We start from the raw sequence: 22,461 nt of genomic DNA on the forward strand, positions 1-22,461 counted from the left end.
TACAAACAGGAGATAATTTATGGCTAAAAATTCCCTCTGGAGAGGCTATTTGGAGTTTGCATTCGGGGTCTTCTAGTAGCACTTGCAAACCAGTTGCATTCCTGGCTCATCCTCCTTGGTCAAAGGAGGACCCAAAGGCTGCCGTCAGCTGGGGTTGCAGATGTCATTCCCAAGGGAGTAGGGGCTCTCTCCACTGAAAATGATGTGTTTTAAATGTGTTTTTCATACCTGCATGAAGCTCCAAAATGTGACATATGCAAGGCATCTGAACTCAGATGTCAGGATCAGGACTTTTGGGGCAAAAAAGCAAGTTTGCAGAGAGGCCAGTAATGCAAAGCAGTAGAGAGCAAGGAAAGATACTTCCACTCCACTGTCCTGATCTGATGAATTTCCTGATGTGTCTGAAAGGAGCTAGGGCCCTCTGCTGTTTCCAGCAAAGTGAACCTGTTCATAGGCAGGTTAAAGCGGAGCAGTTACCCTGACCTCAGGGAACAGAACATCAGGTCTAAGGGAAGGCAACACGTGGCTGGCATCACAGCCTGCTGCACCACACATCAAAGGGAAGGAAGTGGATGCTTTGATCCTCTTAGTCACTGCTTTCCACAGAATCTCTTAGCAATAGGCGGAGGGAGCTGGGGCTGTGGGTGAGGGTGGGGTGGCGGGACTTTGGTCTTCCTTTCGGCCACTAATGCTGTTCTTCAGGTTCTGGAGAACACAATTGGCAGGTGAACAGGTGGGCGGGTGGGGAGGGTGTGGTAGGCAGGCCTTGAGTGATTCTCCTCGTGTGATTTCCATGGGCTGAGGTCTCCGTCTATATTCCCCAGATCCCTCCCCTGCCTGCACTGAATCCTCTGCCTTGTGGCGCCGGCACACCGGGTTCTAGTCCCGGTCGGGGCGCCAGATTCTGTCCTGGTTGCCCTTCTTCCAGGCCAGCTCTCTGCTGTGGCCTGGGAGGGCAGTGGAGGATGGCCCAAGTACTTGGGCCCTGCACCCCATGGGAGACCAGGAGAAGCACCTGGCTCCTACCTTTGGATCAGCACGGTGCGCCGGCCGCAGCACACCGGCTGTGGCAGCCATTGGAGGGTGAACCAACGGCAAAAGGAAGACCTTTCTCTCTGTCTCTCTCTCTCACTGTCCACTCTACCTGTCAAAAAAAAAAAAAAAAAAAACTGCAGTGAATCCTGAATTCTAACACTAAAGTTTATTCCTTTGCTTCAGTCTTAATTTTTAATAGCATGTAAACCCCTCCTAGGGGAGGCCATAACTAAGGCCATATCATCCCACATTGCAGTACAAGTGTCATTTTTTGAAATGCATTTTAAATCTTGCCTGGTTTGCTAAAATTATTTTGGCCCCTGGTGACCACAGGGTGATGTCTTGAATGCCCTAATGTGGAACTCACTTTCTCTCGATGGCCCTGCTCTGGCTAGCCCCTGGATCACCTGTCTTCCCTTCCTTGTTTTCTCTGCCTGACACCCATATCTGTCCAATTCCTCACCTGAGCCTTGGGGAGGGGGCATCATCTGCGGGTTGAACTGCAGCCCAAGTTCATGTGGCAACCTGGTGCCTGGCAAAGAGGAAGCCATGAGAATGAATGAATATTTATCATGTGAATGAATGAATAAAAAAAATTACATCATGTTGTATCTGCTGTCTTTCTACTGTGTAGGTTTTTTTTTTAAATTTTTTGACAGGCTGAGTGGACAGTGAGAGAGAGAAAGGTCTTCCTTTCCCGTTGGTTCACCCCTCAATGGCCGCTGCGGCCGGCGCACCGCACTGATCCGAAGCCAGAAGCCAGGTGCTTCTCCTGTTCTCCCATGCGGGTGCAGGGTCCAAGGACTTGGGCCATCCTCCACTGTACTCCTGGGCCACAGCAGAGAGCTGGCCTGGAAGAGGAGCAACCGGGACAGAATCCAGCGCCCCGACTGGGACTAGAACCTGGGGTGCTGGCGCTGCAGGCAAAGGATTAGCCTATTGAGCCATGGCACCAGCCTGCTGTGTAGGTTTTTAAGGAAGAAGGGAGAGTGTGAGGCATTGGGAAGCCTGAGCAAGACAGAAGAGAGGGGCTTGGAGCTCCCGATGGGGGGTTGGGGCTAGAAGAGGGAATTCGTCATTTTGTTCAGCACTTTTCACTGATGTTGGCCTAATTCAGGATGGTGACAACCATGAGGTCGCAGCAAAGGTGACTCCTTACTGATGTTCTGACATTCTGAGGTGCAGGGAAAGGCGAGGCACCCTTTCTTGGGGGTCGAGAGGGAGGGGGAGGTGGCAGGAGACACAGCAAAAGTTAGGAATCAGGGCCAGCACTGTGGTGCAGCAATGAAGCCACCACCTGCAGCACCAGCATCCCATATGGGTTCCAGTTGAGTCCCAGCTGCTCCACTTCTGATCCAGCTCCCTGCTAATGCCCCTGGGAATGCAGAAGAAGATGACTCAAGTGCTTGGGCCTCTGCACCCATGTGGGAGACCCAGATGAAGCTCCTGGCTACTGGCTTTGGCTTGGCCCAGCACTGGCCATTGCAGCCATTTGGAAGAGTGAACCAACAGAAGATTCTCTCTCTCTCTCTCTCTCTCTCTCTCTCTCCTCACTCTCCCTCTGTAACTCTGCTTTTCAAATAAATAAAATAAATCTTTGGTGGAAAAACAGCTTGGAATTCCCTGTTTGGGGAGGCAGAAGGGTAAGGGACAGTCACTACCCTACTTGCAGTGGGACCAAAGGCACAAATCAGTTGCCTATGAACATATTCAGGTCCAAAATGCTGGCTATGTTCCCCTCAGCAATTAAAATATGAGGAAGTAATTGCTAAAAAGCAGACAGGACAGATGAAACTTAAGGGGGTGGTAGATTCATGACGGTGAACATGTTGGGGATTGGTGGTATATATGGGGTACAGAGAAATCACTTGGGTGCGAGTAGCCCAGCCTCCTCTGTTTGTTCCCCCTGCGGTTTGTGGGATCCATTGGAGAAGGAAACGCTTGCTCTGTCACTTTGAAGCCTATGGCGCCTGCTGCCTGGGAGACAGTGGTGCAAGGCCATTTTCACTGGCTCTAATTGAGGTCTGCAGAACCAAAGGCAGCACTCAGCACCTCTTAAAATTGAAGGTGTTTCACGGCTAGAGCTGTGGCATAGCAGGTTAAGCCACCGCCTGCAGTGCCAGCATCCCATATGGGTGCCAGTTCGAGTCTCGGCTGTTCCACTTCCAATCCAGCTCTATGTTATAGCCTGGGAAAGCAGTGGAAGATGGTCCAAGTCCTTGGGCCCCTGCACCCATGTGGGAGACCTGGAAGAAGCTCCTGTCTCCTGGCTTCAGATTGGCATAGCTCTGCCCATTGTGGCCATCTGGGAGTGAACTATCTGATGGAAGACCTCTTTCTCTCTCTCTCTCTCTCTCTCTCTCTGCCTGTCCTCTCTCTGTGTAACTGACTTTCAAATAAATAAACAAATTTTTTAAAATGAAGGCGTTTCTGCTAGAGGTGAAACACTCTTCTTGGGCAAGAGGTGTGGTTATGTGTACGAAGCAAAAAACTACATAGTGACTCCTGGTGGCAAACCTAAGGAAGCCAGGGTTGTCTGGAGAAAGGTAACTCACGCCATGGCAATGGTGGCATGGTTCCTGCGAGCTTCTTGCTGAGGTCCTGGGACACAGAATCTGTGTGATATTGTACCCCTCAAGGATTTCAACTATCAAAAAGTAAGTCAATAGAAATGGATTTGTTCTTTCTCTTGTATTTTTGCTTAAAAAAGAAGAAGGAAATTCTCCTCTCAGTTGCCCCCTTCCCACCAGACTGAGGTGTGCTGAGGCCACAGCAGATGTCAGGGGCACATAGGAGTGGACACACCCAGACCGGGAACCCGAGGGCAGTAGGGGAGTTCTCCTTGGATTCTTCTTTCCTCCAGCGTGTGCCCTTAGCACCATTGTTATCCTGGTGGCACCTGCATTCCTTACCAGCAGAGTGGCGGCCGCCTATCATGATGACTGAAACAGGTGAGGAAGAGTGTTGTTCTGTGTAGTGGCAGAAAGCAAAAATTGTGTGATCAGGTGAACTTGGCTTTGCTTCTTCAGTATGCCTTGTGACTGTGAATGTTACCTCAGCAATCTGAGCATTGATTTCTCACCTGGAAAATGGAAAAACCATAACATCCACTTCTTGGAGCAATGTAAAAAATAATTAAGTAGAATATAAATCACATAGAATAACACCTGGCCCGAGTATATGCTTAATGTATTTTAGGTGAGGAAACTATAACATCTTTCAAGGCATTGAGGGCCTTTGTGTGGAGACTGTGGAATCTGGCTTATTTTCCTTACCCAGAGCAATAAAGACTGAATACAGATTTTTACCATTAAAAAGTATGCAGAAGAATACTTGTATATCCAATGTATCAAAGTCCCATCTCTTCTAAGACAAAGGCATTCCGAAAAGCTGTCTAATTGTAGCTTTTCTTACTCAGCATTAGGGTCTCCATTAAACAGAGGATCAGGACCATGATTTCATCCCATGGAAACCTCAGTCAGGCTCATTGAAACTTATGTATTCAAAGATCTTTCACAGGTAACCGTCTTCCTTCTTGGCTAGGGATGAAGCAACAGCATTGTGAATGTATGTGTGTTCTCCTTGGAAGCCACAGCTCTAGGGAGAAAACGATTCACCACCAGAAAGAAAATACAAAGACAGAAACATGCAGAGAAAGGAAGGCAGGAAGGCAAGAGGGAAGGCAGGTAAAGGTAGGAAGGTAGGAAGGTAGGAAGGTAGGAAGGTAGGAAGGAAGGAAGGAAGGAAGGAAGGAAGGAAGGAAGGAAGGGAGGGGAGTTTTGGCACAGTGGTTAAGACCCCTGCAGCCCATACTGCAATCCCTGGGTTTGGGTCCCAGCTCTGTTTCTGAGTCAGCTTCCTGCTAATGTGCACTCTGAGAGCAGCAGGTAAATGCCTCAAGTACTTGGTCCCTGCCACCCATTTTGGAGACCAAGATTGAGCTCTAGGCTCCTGGCTTCAGCCTGACCTAGCCCCAGCTATGACTTGAGTCATCGCCTACTGCCTGCCATGGTGCACATTAGCAGGAAGCTGGATTGGAAGTGCAGCTGGGATTCAAAGCCAGGGACTCTGATATGAGATGCAAGTATTTCAAGTGGCATCTAACTGCTGTGCTAAACATCTGCTCCAAGGTGTCATATCATTGAACAAGTCATTCTGATAAATAGCCATAGGTGGTTGAATGTGGCTGTACAGTAAACTTGGCCTTAGAACAGACCATCAAAGAGGGAAATGGAGGGGGAATTTATCTGCTGGCATCCTCCCATCCTCTGCCTCCAATTGGCTCAAGGTTTGCCTGTAGGAAGTAATTCCCCAGGTGTCCTGGGTCCTGTTACCTGACCGCAGGGACATCTTCCAGGGAAGCCAGGTTGCATGCTTTATGTTATGGTGCTCCATGGCGCTGAGCTGGCCACCCTGACAGTAGCTTAGGGCCTGGCAGGCCAGGTGAGACCAAGAGACTCTGGAGAGACACTTAAGACGGGTCTGATCCAGAAAGTTAATTTCTTAGATAGAAATGGGTCCATTCTAATCCATAATTTCATTAACACTGAACCTGTTCCTCTTGCTTCTGGAAAATCTGACATTGAAGAAGACTCTGACTCAGCTATAGCCAAACTCGAGCCGATTCAGGCCTACCAGCTTCTTAACAGTGTATTCAGAGGAATGGATAAAATAACATGGGGAACTGAATCCTCAATTAGGACACTGGCATCAAAATTACCATTGGTTCTCTTTTAAACTTTAGGTTTTCAAGCATTGTCTTAGGTATTTTTAGTGTCATGTTTGTTGTAGTGGTTCTAAATGAGAAGGGTGGTTTTAGTATTAGACGTTTTGCTGGAGAATGGGGTCTTAACATGTTTTGTGTCTTCTCACCTTGCTTTTCCCTGTGGGCTGGAAAACTGGCTCTTAATTTTTAAAGATCTGCAGTACTCTCAGAGTTATGGAAGGACGCATTGAAGGAATGCAAAGCCATGAAACCACACTGTTTAGACCATGATCTGAACCTCAATGCAGTGGTCAGTGTCCTCTTGTAACTCTTAGCACACTCTCTCCCTTCAGTTCTGCCTGGCTGTTTGAGGAGAACCAGTTGCTACCCCAACTTTGGCTTCTCTCACCCACTCCCAGTATTCCTGGCAAAGCTACCCTCCTGGCTCTCGCTCCCGGTAACCTCTTCCCACCAGACTGCATGACCTGCTCTCTTCTGTTTTCTGGGAGATGGCTTTGCAGCAACAGCCTTCCGTATGTAGTAGAGACTCCAGACGTCAGTAAGCATTTGCAGTGGCTATCTGTACTTCCCCAGTGTGCTGTGACACACAGTTGAAAACACCAGATTTAAACATTGGACCAGATCTCTTCTAGGTCTAACATCTTTCCCAACTGATTTATTGAGGTACAGTTGATGGAGAAAGACTGCACATATTGTTGAGTTTGGACATATGCAAGCAAACTAGTCCTAGAGATCTGCTGTATAACACAGCGCCTTTAGTTAACAACTCTATACAAGAGGGCTTCAACCAGTTCACGGAATAAAAGAATGATGCATGGTTTGCAACATTTTATTGCACCAAAATAAACTTAGCTTTGAATCCCATTTTTCATTACCTTTTTGAAGTACCCTCGTTCTGTGCGCTTAAAATTTTGTTAAAGGAGTGGATAGATGTTCTTCCTGCAAAAGCAAACCCCCCATTTCCCAAACACCTAAAACGCAGAGCCACAGAGAAACCTTTGGAGGTGCTAGGTGTGTAACCTTGATTTCAGGAGTGCGTGCGTATGTCTAACATCTATTTTATAATCACAAGAGACGATGAAGAGAATGACGAAGTAGCTGAACACAGCTCAGTCCTGAAGCCAAGCGACCTCCTGGTGAAGCTTTAAGCTGCAGAAGCCCCTGTTCCCTACTTGAGAGGCACACGTGTAGGTTCCCTCACCTTTGGTTGTCTGACAGGCACATCATTCGACGTTATTACCCATTCCTGCTGTCCCCAGGGTGTCTCTTCCAGGAGAAACAGCCGGGATGACTAGGAGACTGCTGTTCCGTTTGGGTTGTGCCCAGCCGCCTCTGCTAGCAACTAGCTATGCCACTCTGAGCAACTTACTCAAGTTCTCTCGCCTTCAGCCAGGAGACAGAGGCAGGTACTCATGCTTCCCCACTGGCGCACTCTGAAACCACTGTTCCGCACTGTCATGTTCATGCCTCAGCCCTCATCATCTCACATTGGTTAATTCTGTTTCCCCACTCCAATTAATCCCTGTGCCACGTTTGTCCTTGAATCAGCCTCCTACATCTGCAACCACAGTATCTTTCCAAACATAGATCCAGTAATGACCCTGACTATAAGAATTTTATGCTAACACTCCTTCAATGGCTTCTAGGTGCTCAAAAAATAAAGATTAAACTGCTTAGTTTGGTCTCCAAATGCCTGAATTTTACCCCTGTCATCACTCTGACTTTACCCACTGTCCTCTGCATGCCTTAGCAGTCTTTCAGTTTCTCTGCCTCAGGACCTTTGTGCCTGCTGTTCCTGCCTACTTCCTCTGCCTGTCACCAACTTCGTCTCCTTTGCACCTCAGCTGAAAAGTTCCTCCCTCCAGGAAAGTGTTCCCTGAACGCCCTTTGCCCAACCTGATCAGGCTCCTTGCTACATTCTTCATCGACTTCTACACTTAATTTCTTGGAAGCTGCTGCCATTTATAAGTACATATTTAGATGATTTTATTGACTAATGTCTGTTTTCCTCTCCACTAGAATGCATGTTGCATAAAATCAAGGACCATATATGTTTTACTCTGCATTTTCTTTCCAGGGTATAGTCCAGTGCTAACTGCCCAGTAACCATTTGTTGCTAGAATCCAGAGGAAGGTGAATGGATGACAGTTGGATGATAAGTGGAATATGTGATCTTACCCAACCTGGCCCAGTCCATACCTCCAAATCCATTTCTGGCACTCTCTGCTCTTACTCTTCATGGTCCTCCAGGACTCTTGCGTTTTGTTCACCTGAACTGTTCACCGTTATTAGGATGATGCTGTGTTTACTATTCTGCCATTTGGCTAGGATAAAAGTCCCTGACTGTGTTACATAAGTAAGACGATTCTAGTGTCACAATAAAAATGTATAGTGTGTTTCAGGGAACAAACAAATAAGGAAGAACTGTTGGTTTAGAAAACCAAAGGCATTCAGGATACAGGGCATTTCTAAGTACTTGAAGGACTATCATGAAGATTATTTATTGTACTCATACCCAACAATTTCAGGGAGTGAAAACAAAACATGGAAGTTACAGGGAAGCAAATTTTGGGTTCAATATAAAGAAAGAGCTTTATGAAGAAATACATGGTTGGTGGGGCCAGCGCTTGGTGCAGCGGGTTAAAGCCCTGGCCTGAAGCGCTGGCATCCTCTATGGGCACTGGTTCTATTCTCAGCTGCTCCTCTTCTGATCCAGCCCTCTGCTATGGCCTGGGAAAACAGTGGAAGATGACCCAAGTCCTTGGGCCCCTGCACCCACGTGGGAGACCTGGAAGAAGCTCCTGGCTCCTGGCTTCGGATCGGCGCAGCTCCGGCTGTTGCAGCCCTCTGGGGAGTGAATGAGTGGATAGTGGATGGAAGACCTCTTTCTCTCTGTTTCTACATCTCTCTGTAACTTTTTCAAATAAATAAAATAAATCTTTTAAAAAAATGCATGGTTGGGAAAGAAGTGGGTTTCCTCACCTCAGTGGCAGTGTTTAGCCACAGTTAGAAGTCACTTTGAAATGGTTGTGCCTCACATTTTCTTCCTGTAGGGAATGTCTTTGTTAAACCAGCATCTGAATGGAACTGCAGGGACTCCAGAGGTAAAGATCAATCAGTAGCTTCAATACTGAAGACTTTGACTTTTAAACCTCATCAAGTGTCTAGGTAGAATTGAGATGTGGTCTCTGGGTAGGTGGAAACCAGTTCAGACACATGACTTCCCAGAATATCTCCTCTTCTTCCTTTCTAACCCACACAGGAACCCAGTTCTCTTGCAAAGGGTGCTCCTGGTCCAGAGACCGCAGCACTGTTCCTTTGTTAAGATCATGGCTCCCCCTAGGGGTGTACTTTGCTGTTTTGCACACAGTGGGTGCAGGGTTGGGGCTAGAGTTGGGGGTGGGGTCTTTTGTTGCTGGAATAGGGTTCTGTGCTCCTTGACTTGACTCCCCTTTCGAGTATTGCTTTGTTGACTGACAGCCAGTTGAGTTGATGATGGCACCATGTTGTGTCTTGAAGAGGTTTGACCACCTAGTGCCCATATGAAGCCACATTGGCAAGGAAGGCACTTTAAAGGCCATTCATTCTATTTCCTGCTCCTCAAAGTATGTTTTGTGCAGCCTACAGGGTTCAGATGTGTTTTGGAAGTCCCTTCAGGGTGTGAAATAAGAGAGGCTGAGCTGTTAGTAATCTCTGCCACGCTCCTATCTCTACCCTCTTGCATATTCTTCAACACTGTATCGACACTACTTTTCTTCTTTTGTGTGCTGGGTCTCCTCCCAAGATTTTGTGTTAAAAAAAATCAATGCTGTTAAAATTAATCTGAAAGGAGTAGATGTTGTGTTTTATGGTTAAGTTGTCACTTGGGATGCTTATATCCATGTTGGAGTCCCAAGATTTGAGTTCCAACTTTGCTTCTGAGTCGGCTTGCTGCTAATGCACACCCTGGGAGGCATCAGGTTATGGCTCAAGTATCTTGGTCCTTGCCACTTATGTGGGAGATGTGGATAGAGTTCTGGGGTCCTAACTTCTGCCTGGTCCAGTCGCAACTGTTGTGATCATCTACGGAGTGAGCCAATAGGTAGAAGAGCTCTCTTTTTCTCTCCCTCTGTCTCTCTGACACTCTGCTTTTCAAATAAATAAGAATAAAAAGAAAGGAAGAAAGAATGGAAGAAAGAAATCTTTAACATTCTTCATGTTAAAGATTGATTTCTTCCATTTTCCTTCATTTTGTAATGAATAAAGACTAGATAGTTCATTGAATTACCCAAGTTTAGGGTTACTCTGCTACTACCATAACTCAAGCTCCCTGATGGTCACACTATGTGTGGAGGAATATAATTGCAATGATTTCACAAGTTATATTTTGTATTGATGCTTCATTCTTACAGGACAGTTAGTTGGTTTTTGTTTTTTGTTTATTTGTTTGTTTGTGAGGTAGAGTTACAGAGAGAGAAAGAGACAGAGAGAAAGGTCTTCCATCCACTGGTTCACTCCCCAAATGGCTGCAATTGCTGGAGCTGAGCTGATCTGAAGCCAGGAGCCAAGAGCTTTTTCTGGGTTTCCCACATGGGTACAGGGGCCCAAGCATTTGGCCATCTTTTTTTTTTTAAATTTTTTTATTTGACAGGTAGAGTTATAGACAGTGAGAGAGAGACAGAGAGAAAGGTCTTCCTTCCGTTGGTTCACTCCTCTAATGGCCGCCATGGCCGGCGCTGCTCTGATCCGAAGCCAGGAGCCAGGAGCTTCCTCCCGGTCTCCCATGCGGGTTCAGGGACCCGAACATCTGGGCCATCCTCCGCTGCCCTCCCGGGCCACAGCAGAGAGCTGGAGTGGAAGAGGAGCAACAGGAACTAGTACCCGGCGCCCCAACTGGAACTAGAACCCGGGGTGCTGGTGCCACAGGTGGAGGATTAGCCAAATGAGTTACAGCGCCAACCTGCATTTGGCCATCTTCTACTGCTTTCCCAGGCCGCATCAAAGAGCTAGATTGGAAGAGGAGCAGCTGGGACAGGAACAGGCACTCAGAATGCTGGTGCTGCAGGAAGAGGCTTAGCTACTGTGCCACATTGCCGGCCTCAGGACAGTTAGTTTTATAAATAAGACACCTGACTACTGTTGAAAACAAATGTCTTAGTTCAGGCTTCTATAACAATACTGTAGACTGGGTGCCTTGAACAATAAACACTAATTTCTCATAGTTCTAGAGGATTGGAAGTCCAGGATCAACAAGGTGCCAGCAGATTTGGTGTTTGAAGAGAGTCCTCTTTCTGGTTTGCAGTCAATGGCTTTTTTTGCTGTATCTTCACACAGTAGTGAGAAATATATCGTCTCTCTTACATCTCTTATTATAAGGGCACACTAATCATATTTATGAAAGTTCCACCCTGGTAACGTAATTATCTCCTGAAGCTGCACTTGCAAATACTATCACATGTGAATTGGGATGGGGAGAGATACAGAAACACTCAGTCCACAGCAGCAAAGGATTTTTTAAAAAGTACATGATTCGTGTATCTGTAACCAACAGAAAAAACACTAGCCTTTTCTCCCCCCCCATCCTCTATGCTAAGTTCAGGGCTCTGCGCTTAAGAGAGTAGTGTTACAGGAACACATGGAGAGCAAACACTTGAAGGGAAAAAAAAGCATTTGGCCATTGTTCGGCACCTGAAGCTTAAAGATTCTTTGGAAGTCTGACTCAATAATAGCAAGGACAGCTATTAATGTAACTATTTTAATGAAATGATTGGGTATTTGTTTGATTGATGTCTCCATAAGACTGTAAGCACAGGGCCGCAGCGTGCTGGCCACAGCAGCCATTGGGGGGTGAACCAACGGAAAAAGGAAGACTTTTCTCTCTGTCTCTCTCTCTCTCACTGTCCAATCTGCCTGTCCAAAAAAAAAAAAAAAAAAAAAAAAAAAAAGAGAGAGAGAGAGGTCTTCCATCTGCTGGTTCACTCCCGGAGCTGTGTGGATCCAAAGCCAGGAGCCAGGAGCTTCTTCTGGGTCTCCCACATGGGTGCAGGGGCCCAAGGACTTGGTCCATCTTCCTCTGCCTTCCCAGGCCATAGCAGAGCTGGATCGGAAGTGGAGCAGCCGGAACCAGAACTGGCACCCATGTGGGATACTGGCACCACAGGCAGAGGCTTTACCTGCCACATCACAGCACCAGTCCCATGTCTTGTATATTTTTAAGAACTCTCCATACTGTTTTTCACAGTGGCTGCATTATTTGCATTCCCACCAACAGTGTATAAATGTCTCCCTTTCTCTACTTCTTCACAAGCATTTGTTACTCTCTGTCTTTTGGATTTTAGTCATTCTGACAGGAGTGGGGTGATATCTTATTGTGGGTTTTTTAAAGATTTATTAATTTATTTGAAAGGCTGAGAGAGAGAGAGATCTTCTACCCACTGATTAACTCCCCAAATTGCTGCAATGGCCAAGGTTGGGCTAGGATAAAGCCAGGTGACAGAAGGTTCTTCCAGGTCTCCTTCATGGATGCAGGATCCTAAGGAATTGTGCTATCTTCTGCTGCTTTCCCAGGCGCATTAGCAGGGAGCTGGATCAGAAGTGGAGCAGCCAGGACTCTAACCAGTGCCCATGTAGGATGAAGGCACTGCAGATGGCAGTTTAATCCACTGTGCCATAGTGCTAATTCCAATGTATGTCTTCTTTTGAGAACTGTCTATTGAAGTCCTTTGCCCATTTCTAAACCAGATTGGTTGTTTTTGAGTTTTTTTAAATTGCTGATATTTTCTGGATATGAATACTTTTTTTTTTTTGGATAGGTAGCTAACAAATATTTTTCCCATACTGTTGGATGTCTCTTCTCTATTGATTTTTGCTGTGAAGAAGCTTCTGAGTTTGACAGAATCCCATTTGTTTAGTTTTGCATTTGTTCCAAAAAGCAGAACTTTGAGGGTTTTATCCAAGAAGTTGTCACTTACACCAATGTCTTGGAGTGTAAGCAATTCTGTTATGTAAATCATAGGATAGCCTACCAATGTGGAATTCTCACTATATAATCAGCATTCTATTGGCTTTGAGAGTAAAATGCATTTTTCTTTAATCATTCATAATAACCAAATCTCAGTGTCCTTATCTGTAACACAAAAATTATAGTATCTTTCTTTTAGGGATCGTAGGCAAATTGAACTACAACAGGCATGTGAACTATGAAGTAATCTTTGAATATTGCATGATCTACAATATGTCTTCAAATATATTCTGTCTTTGTGAAGATCTACAGTATGGATGGAAAATAGTTTCAACTTGATGTTAACTTCAGTAGTTCAGAATGGCTGTCTGAGCACAGTGCTGAAAAGTGTTTTGGTGACAAATCTTTGTACCATAGAAACAAGCTCTGTGATCAATTAGCAATATATGTAGTGGGCATGGGATGGGTGAGTGGCAACACGTGTACCATGTATTTCCTATCCACAACTTAAATGGATGATTAAATGTCTAATGTAAAATTTTAACCCTACTGGAACTGAATCTTTCATTTTACATTAAGCACACACACACACACACACACACAGATTTATACAATCCTGGAATTCTTTTTTCAGTGGGTCTAAGATCATAATGATCATAACTATCCCAAACATAATTCTATAGAGATCCTGAAGTGAATATTTCAACATGAACTGTATATAATACTTTCTCTTGAACCCATACTGAACTTTCTAATATCTTCCCTTTAGTAGTATTTTACTTATGGTGCTAATCATTAGTTGATCATAGTTCTAAGCACATATTTGGTGAGTGTATGTCAAGGTTAACATAATCCAAGTGCTAGCCAATGTTTATGATAGATTTACTTTCTCTCCCATATTACAGTGCTAGGAAATATTCTCAGTCAACTACTTTCTCCTCTTTGTAACTCTCTGAAATTCCCCCGCTTCTCTGGAGCAAAGCGCCATGAGTGAAAGTCCTATGAGATTATTCCCATCAGAATGGTAAACTGTGGCTCCAATGGACAGACTCTCAGGAAAGGGAGTTCCAAGTGCTGAACAAGACAGCAACATCCGTGATTTACAAGGACTGGGTAAGCTATACCCAACATGGACTCCACTGGTGGTAGCAATAAATTGAGGAGAGCACTGAATCTGTAGGTGGCAGTGCAGATGTCTTTCATTGTAGCTTATGAAGATAGAATGCTTTTTCTGCTTAACATTTTGCACGTTTGCTATTTTAGCCTTCTGCTCATGTTATTTCACTATCATCACAATCAATACTTCTGGTAATTTGTGTACAATTATCACCATGAGTATTTGTGATGCATCTGTTTCTATTCAGCTAGGCTTACTGCCAAGTCAATTCATGGTGAGGTTTCCATATTAGCAGGACCCTACCACACAGCAACAAAACCATTAGAAGCTATTTAAAAATTAATACAGTTCCATCACTGGAAGCTTTGCATAGATAAAAATCTCTGCTGGAATACACCTCTTCTGAGATGCTCACCCTAAGACCTTGCTTCACCAAAAGTACATTACTTTGTACTTCTTGAATTCTGTCTCTTTAATACTTAACTTATCCTACTCTGAGCGCATTAGGAGACATGTCACATAATACCTAATAAGGCATGGAACATTCAATAAGTTTTGACAAATTAGAAATCAAATGAACAACATCTGTCAAGAAAAATGTGTTGCACAAGACTTAGGCACTATGCAGAGAATTGGGGCATAAAAATGAACCTCCCCTCAGCAAGCATACAGTCTGACGAGGAAAACAGCCTAAGGATCCAAGAGGCAGTTGCTCTTACATGATGTATATGATGATGTGATAGAACGACTATAGAAAAAGTCATGCAGAAAGCCCTGCCAAGTCTCTAAGGATTCAACATTAAATGTCTCTTTCTCAATTTACAGCAAGGGTGGCAAACTCAAATGGTTGCAAGGGCAGGCGGTTACTATCAAGTATGACAACAGGGGAGAAGGGTGGGGACTGTTGTGACCTGGAGAGTCCAGGGTTTCCCTTTAGGACACAGGAAGTACTCAGCTTTAAGCAATCATACTATGTAGGCCAGAATCAGCATTGTCAGATCTAGTTTTTCCCTAGGAAGCAAGCAATTTGGATCTATATTTGAAATCTCCTAGTTTTTGAATGTTGGCAACTAATCTTCTATTTTGGTGGCTCAGATCTGGTCTGAAAGCTGCCAGTTCACTGCCCCTCTGAGGAGCCCCTTACCAGCAAGGCTATGTGTTGTGCCTCCCCTGACTGAACCCTAGAGCCCGACTACCATCCCCCCACCTCTCCCCTTCTCCCATTCATGCCCTTGTCCAGTAAGTATCAAGGACCCTCAATCAAAATTGCTGGGGAAGAATTGATGCCTGCAGCTTATGGGAAATTGGGTTACCTTATGGGAGAAGTCAGAGGTGCCGGGCCCCTGGGAGGTGGGGATGGGAGTGAGTTGAAGAGCCTTGTGAGGACCCCTCTTGAATTTTGCCCGATGGGCTTTCCTTTACAAAACATTAACCAAGGTCAGATGAACAGGTCACCACCGAAACTGTATCCAAACAAGTCTCCCAAATTGTGGGGAGAAAGCAGAGACGCAGGCAGAGGAAAAAATCCAGAGGACAAAATGGACTCCAAAGCCTGCCCCCCTCCACCCACTGGCAGGTTCAGGGCATATTTGATAAGGTGAAGGGAAATTGCAAAATTAGAACTGGCAACTTCTACAGAGAGGCCCAGTGCAAGGCTGTGGGCCTGAGGCGGGCTGAGAAGGTTGAGGAATTGTGGGGGAAAGGGGATTTGGCAGCCTGACTTCCTGTGGCTGTATCCAAGGCTAATTAGTTTGCAGTGTTCTGTGTGTGCCTGAATGGAAATGATCCCAGGTCTGAGAGGCACGGGGGTGAGGAAATCAAAACCACATGCACGCAAAGAGGAGGGGAAGGGATTGGGAGGCGAGGAAGGCGAGGGGGTGGGGACCTGTCCTTTGGCTACATTTTCTTTTTTCAGAGAAGGCTCTCATCATTCCATTTCATGACCAGTAAATCACCACCACGGCCCCGTCCATCCCATCTCACATCTGCTGCAGAACTCATTAAACATCAAAAGGCCGGCCCATCAGTTCTGCTTAGTTAGAAGTCTGACTTACTAGAGGTCCAACCAGGGAGGAGCTTGCATGTTTTTAATAATAGCTTAAGGAACTTCTTAGCACCCCATAAATTACTTAACGCAACAAACTCTTCCTGTAGTCCAGCCGGCAAGTCAAAGTTGCTGAACCAGCCCAGACCTGCCCCTATGGCGAAGACCTTTTGGTGGTCACATTCCAGAAGACCACAGGGTGTGTGTTAATGCTTTAATTCATAATTCTGAGCTTGTTATTTAAAAAAAACGAGTTGCTTTGTTGTGTATATCTTCCTGGATTGTGCAACTCAGAATTCCTTTGTCTTTTCCCTTCTGACTCACTCTCTTAACAAGTAACCTGCTAGGCCTGCTACATACACGTGAGATAGAGGCCTGTTGCCAGGGACCTCAGACCAAGAAGATCCGGTGTGGCTGAGAGACAGATTGAACTCCAGGGGCAATTAAATAAGAAATCGGTAAAATCAGACGTCCCAATTCTTGACAGATATATTAAACAATAAATACTTACTGTGTGCCTTCAGTAGGCTGGATACAGAGCACATAAAAATGAATTCTGACATTTTTCACTCCTCTTAAAAAGTCCACAATATTCTGGACACACATAAACATTCCCAAGTTTAGGAAAAACAAAAATGAGAGGATGGCATTTTCTCCATTAGCACCTTGTAGAAGATCCTGGGTTATTGGGTGTATCCTGCTGTCAGTATCCCGCGACACCCAAGCTTCACCTGTGAAGGACAGTCTGGGAAGAAGCCTCAAGATGAGCTTCAAAACCAGAAAACTCTGGGAATCATGGCTTCTCTAAGAAAATTCAGTGTTCAAATCTCTACCCATGCCTCCTGACTCCATTTTAATTGCTAACCACTTGGTAAGGCCACAGAAGAAATTCCAAGCATTTGTCTAAATATTAAACCTCCTCACAACAGTCTATCTGGCATGAGGCTAATACTGAGACAGAAATCAATGGAGATGAATATTGTGCTATTTATTTATCATTTATGGCATGAATTATTACAAGAACTGAGCCACACTGACAAAGATTGTTGCAACACAATCCTTCGATCTCACGTTGAGAGACAAATGCCACCATGGTAAGAGAAATGAACAGAGTATGTAGAAGGTTCCCTGGGAAGGTACTCAGCTCAGCCAGAGATGACTGTCTTGGCAAGGACAGTGTGCATGCTGAGGTTAAAGAAGCAGTTAGTCAGAGAGAGAAGATGGGAAGGTTTCTGGGCAAACTGATGGTTGTCTGTTTGCAATTATCTGTCTCCCAAAGCCTCATATGATCTCATTGTCATTGTCTTCACTAGGTAATTAATGAGCAATTACTATATGTAAAAAACTCTGTGAGGTGTTATAGATTCAAAGATGAGCTGTACCTTAAATGACACAAAATTTAGAAGCATTTAGATACATGGATGGATAGACAGATGACAGATGGATAGACATGCAGATAAATGATATAGATGGAGAGAGAGAGAGAGAGAGAGAGAGAGAGAGAATGAGAAGGATGGTAACACCTGGCTTGTAGTTGACTTTTTTGTGACCATACCATGCTAAAGGGGCTTCATGTGGTGCTTCACTTCACCCTCGCTGTCCTGACAGGGGTGGGGGGGGAGGGGGTAGGAAGGAAGATGTTCCTTAATTCACTCATATGGTCATGAGTAGAGTAGACTATTGGTGCGCATGACTGACTACTTGGAAGAAGGTCATGGGAGGCAAAATGTGAGTCAAGGGGTGGAGGAACAGGTCAGGGGGTGATGTTTCCAAGGAAGCAGATGAATTGGTCAAATCGAGATAGACAGAGAAAGCCATTGTTCTCTGCGGCGTCCTAGCAGCAAACTCTCACCTCTGGCTAAGGCAGTATCTCCATGAAAGCTTGAAACCTTGGGTGAAGGGGTCAGGGACATGCCATTAACATACAAGTTGAAAGGCGGGTGGGAATACTCACTGTACAGTAGAATGATTGTGAGGCTCCACTCCAGGTTGCCCCTTTCCTATTGCACTTGACAGTCGGAGCTCCAGCTTCATAGGAACCAGCCTGGTGTTGGGACCAAGATCAGCACAATAATGACTTGTCTTCCTCCCCTTCTCTCCACCCCAAGATGCTACATCCCACAGAGTTTACCCTTACACTCTGCTGAAGTCCTTTGCCCTCCGGCAATCCCTCCTTAATTCCACAAACTATGTTTAAGGACCCATCTGAACTAATGTTGCATACTTGCCGCAGGGTATTGAACCTCTTGAGGTCTCTGTCTCTACCACTGGTCTGTGGACCTCTTGAGGGCAAGGACCACATTCTTACAGTCCTACCATTTAGTACAAAGACTAGCAGATAGTAAGTATTTAATGAAGTTTGTTAAATGACTAAATGAATGGGTTTGTGCATATAAGAATATCACTAGATTCTCTGAACAATGACGTTTGAGCTTTTGACATAGACATTCAATTTCTGGGACCTACTGAAATTAAAAAAGATCTAAAAGCTCCTCTGTTCAGAAACAGCCTACTTTTTTTTCCAAAACACTATTCGTGATGGTCGATGGTCGTGGTCGTTTTTTTTTTTTTTTTTTTTTTTTTTTTTTTTTTTTTTTTTTTTTTTTTTTTGACAGACAGAGTGGACAGTGAGAGAGGGAGAGACACAGAGAAAGGCCTTCTGGTGCGCTGCGGCTGGCGCACTGCGCTGATCCGAAGCCAGGAGCCAGGTGCTTCTCCTGGTCTCCTATGCGGGTGCAGGGCCTAAGGACCTGGGCCATCCTCCACTGCACTCCTGGGCCACAGCAGAGAGCTGGACTGGAAGAGGAGCAACCGGGACAGAATCCAGTACTCTGACTAGGACTAGAACCCAGTGTGCTGGTGCCACAGTCAGAGGATTAGCCTATTGAGCCGCGGTGCCAGCCTATTTGTGATGGTCTTTTGAATGTGCCAGCTCACTGAGGCTACAGTCCCATTTTTCAATCAACCATGAATCCAGATGTTGCTGTGAAGGTTTGTAAATGTAACTGAAGTCCACAGTTCAGTAAGGAAGGGTTGCCTCAATAATCCAGGTGGGATTGATTCAATCAACTGAAAGGTCTTAAAAGATGGGGGTAGGGGATGTAGGTGATGCTTCCTTGAAGAAGTGTCTTCAAGTACCCAAGAGTTCTAGCCTGTCCTCAGACTTGCCTAGCCAGCTACCACCATCATGTAAGCCATTTGGTTGCAATACATCTCTAAATGTTATGTTTTAGTTGTTCTGCATCTCTGATTGGATCCTGATTGGTGTACTATAAACTCAAAGTGTCTGAGAGGTTGAGTCTGCAATTTCCTGGTGCATTTTCATAAGTAAGAGGATGTCAGACTTCCACAACCTTTTTAAAATAAAACACATTTATTTATTTGAAAGTCACTTACAGAGAGAGAGGAAGAGATCATCTATTTACTGATTCACTCCCCAGATGACCGCAACAGCCAGAGCTGAGCCAGGCAGAAGCCAGGAGCTTCACTTGGGTCTCCCACATGGGTGGCAGGGGTCCAAGTACATGAGCCATTTTTTGCTGCTTTTCCCAAGCCATTAGCATGCAGCTGGACCAGAAGTGGAGCAGCTTGGATGTGACTGGGGTCCATATGGGCTGCTGGTGTTGCAGGTAGTGACTCTGCCTACTATGCCTCAATGCTGGCCCCAAAATTCCACAGACTTACATAAAGCTTTCTCTTCTCATTCTCACTGATATATTCTACCAAGTATCTCCTCCTAACACAGGCCAGTTTGACCTGTCTTAAATCTGTTGATTTAACCCATCTTGCCAAGCATTTGTGCAGGTGTGGTGGAGAAGAGGTCTTCTCAGCAGTTACGGTTAGTGTCAGATCAGGCTGCCTTGCTGTCTTGCAGCAGGACAGATTTGAGAGTCCTGATTTGGCTTTTTTTTTTTTTAATTTATGTATTTATTTGAAAGTCAGAGTTACAGAGAGGCAGAGGCAGAGAGAGAGAAAGAGAGAGAGAGAGAGAGGGAGAGAGAGAGAGTTCTTCCATCTGCTGGTTCAGTCCCCAGATGTCTGCAACAGCCAGAGCTATGCCGATCTGAGCCAGAAGCTTCTATCAGGTCTCCCATGGATACAGGAGCCCAAAGACCTGGGCCATCTTCTACTGCTTTCCCAGGCCATAACAGAGAGCTGGATTGGAAGTGGAGCAGCTGGGTCTCGAACTAGAGCCCATAAGGGATGCTGGCACTTCAGGCGGCAGGCCTACCCACTACACCACAGCGCTGGCCCCCTGATTTGGCTTTAATAGGGTAGAATTATCCACAACTTACTGCAGAAGTTTAAATAGTAGAACTTCTTCCATATTTAATTTCAAATTCCAGAACCACTTCCAGACTTCTCCAGAGTTAAAAACAGTTTAATTGACGCCGTTTGACTTTGGTTGGCTGCATAATGAGAGAAAAGAAAGTTCTTGTAAGGTTGGTGGCTAAGATAAGGTGTGAGGGGTTGGTGATGTGGTATAGTGGGTTAAGTTGCCACCTGCGACGCTGGCATCCCATGTCAGAGTGCTGGTTTGAATCCCGGCTTTCTGCTTCCCTTGTAGCAGCGTGTTGATGTGCCTGGAAAAGAAGCAGAAGATGGTCTAAAACTTGGGAAGCAGACAACCATGTGGGAGACCCGAATGGAGTTGTAGGTTCCTGGCTTTAGCCTGGCCCAGTGCTGTCTGTTGTAGCCATTTGGGGTATAAACTAGTGGATGGAAAAACCTTTCTCTCTCCATGTCTCTACTTTACAAATAAATAAAATAAATCTTTTTTAAAAATAAAAATAAATAAAAGCTTGCACCAAGAATTATAATTCTTCAGCCATTTCATCCATCTTTGCATCTCTTGCTTATTGCTGTCATGCATAGTCACATTTTCTCCAGGATTCATTATCAACTTTGCCCTTTGGGATTGTTTCTATTTTCTAAAAATTAATTCCACATGCACATGCAATTTTCCATTTATTTTCTCACAACCTTCTGCTTGTAAAACTTATCTCTACTTTCATTTTGTCATAAAAAGAGTGTAGCTCTTTTTATCAGTAAAACTCTTAATATTTTTACTGCCCTTGTCTTTCTCAGATATGTGGAGTCTAAAATGTTCATGAAACATTTCAAAACCATGTACAAACAGAGCAAATACACCAAAGATTAGAAGCCGAGATTGGCTCGGGTCTAAATGGCAGGGCATTAGCCAATAGCGCCATCTGTCGGTTGTGGGTAGAATTGGCTTCCGTTCTTTGTGCTTCCTGTGACAGTTCCCAGGGAAGGGAAATTTTGTCATAATTTCACAGATCCTCAAAGTACCCCCCTTCTGTGAATGGTAAAGCCTTTAGTGTCAAGGACCACAGCAGTCACCGAGTGACCAGATCAAAGCAGTGAGTTTTGGAAGACCAGGAGAGGCCACAAAGAGAGATTTGCATGGGTTCCTCTTTGTCCCCATTCTGGTCTCATGGCTATTTTCAAGTGACCTCATAGCCACCAGGGTAAGAGCCATGACCTGACACAGAGAGTCTATTCTGGCTGCAAATAAGAACCACTGGGGTGAGGCACAGGCTTTGGTACTTTTTCAAAGCTCTCCAATTGATTCTGATAGATAGCCAGGACTGAAAAACATTCCCTCAATGGCATAAGAGACAAATACAACAGAAGAGTTAATAGTCCACCTATCTGTCAAGAGTTCTATCTTCTTCACCCCAGCATACACCCATTTCAGCCCTAGCATTTCTTACTAAATATACTCCTCGGAGATATTGGAGACAAACAGGTCATAGTTTTCCCCACAACAACCAATATTTCTGTGACAGATTTGTGTCTACAACTTGGACCCCGGGGTCATAACCTACCAGAATTGTGAGGAGAACACCATCATGTCCCTGTGTCTTCCATATTTCTTGAGATTTTAACATCAGCCCTCAATAGATCATTATTCTGCCCCTGTCTTGGACACTTTAGCCATGACCTTGGCCAGTGCAGCAAGTAGCTGTGTCTGCAAGCCAGAGGTGGCATATAGTTGACCTTGCAGCTCTATAGCAAGCCCTGTCCTAGGTCTTGTGAAGATGTTGAGCTGGATTCTGATCCCACAGATTTCCATTAGGTAACTAGTCCTCCTAGACACACAGGAATGCTGGCTGGTCCGCCTTAATCCTCACACTCTTCTAGTAGCTGGAAAGGAAATCTTACAATCTTCAACTCAGGAGTGATGACAGTTTCAACTAATAATAATATGAATGCCAGACTGTTTAAATGCAGATTTAATGTTACCAAGCAGGAACATATCTTTAAAAAAGTAACAGTGATGTAAATGAGTGGAGAGCTAAGAACACTGGGAATGCACACACCATTGATGTGACTAGAGATGCAACTGCTCAAGTCCTGAAAAAAGAGAGGGCAAAATCTTCCCCTTACAAGTGCATTGCCAATGTATACTTGACTAACAAGACATGTTCACTCCCCAAGGTCTCCTTGGTGCCTCATTGCCAGCTTTGTCCCATCCCCATGACTCTCCTTTCCTTTGCTCTTCTGCTCTCCCCAGTACTTCCTGCTTTCTATGCCAAGAAACTGAGAGGTCGCCAAATATCCCTCACGCACAC

General features: G+C 45.1%; 1 long non-coding RNA gene and 1 pseudogene across 1 annotated transcript; one reads left to right on the forward strand and one right to left on the reverse strand.

The window, feature by feature from the left end:
- The window catches only part of LOC149125559 (large ribosomal subunit protein eL33 pseudogene), a 42,138-nt pseudogene extending 38,442 nt beyond the window's left edge, over window positions 1-3,696 (forward strand).
- A 16,465-nt stretch (window positions 3,697-20,161) lies between these two features.
- Window positions 20,162-22,022, reverse strand: LOC149125560 (uncharacterized). Its single transcript, XR_016211434.1, has 3 exons — window positions 21,715-22,022; window positions 20,366-20,445; window positions 20,162-20,271 (listed from the first exon to the last, which is right to left on the reverse strand). It is a non-coding gene; the product is annotated as an uncharacterized LOC149125560 (long non-coding RNA).
- Between the last annotated feature and the right edge of the window lie 439 nt (window positions 22,023-22,461).

Source organism: Oryctolagus cuniculus, chromosome 7 (assembly GCF_051225735.1).
Source record: "Oryctolagus cuniculus isolate XC-2025 breed Fujian yellow rabbit chromosome 7, ASM5122573v1, whole genome shotgun sequence".
Classification (NCBI taxonomy): Eukaryota; Metazoa; Chordata; class Mammalia; order Lagomorpha; family Leporidae; genus Oryctolagus; species Oryctolagus cuniculus.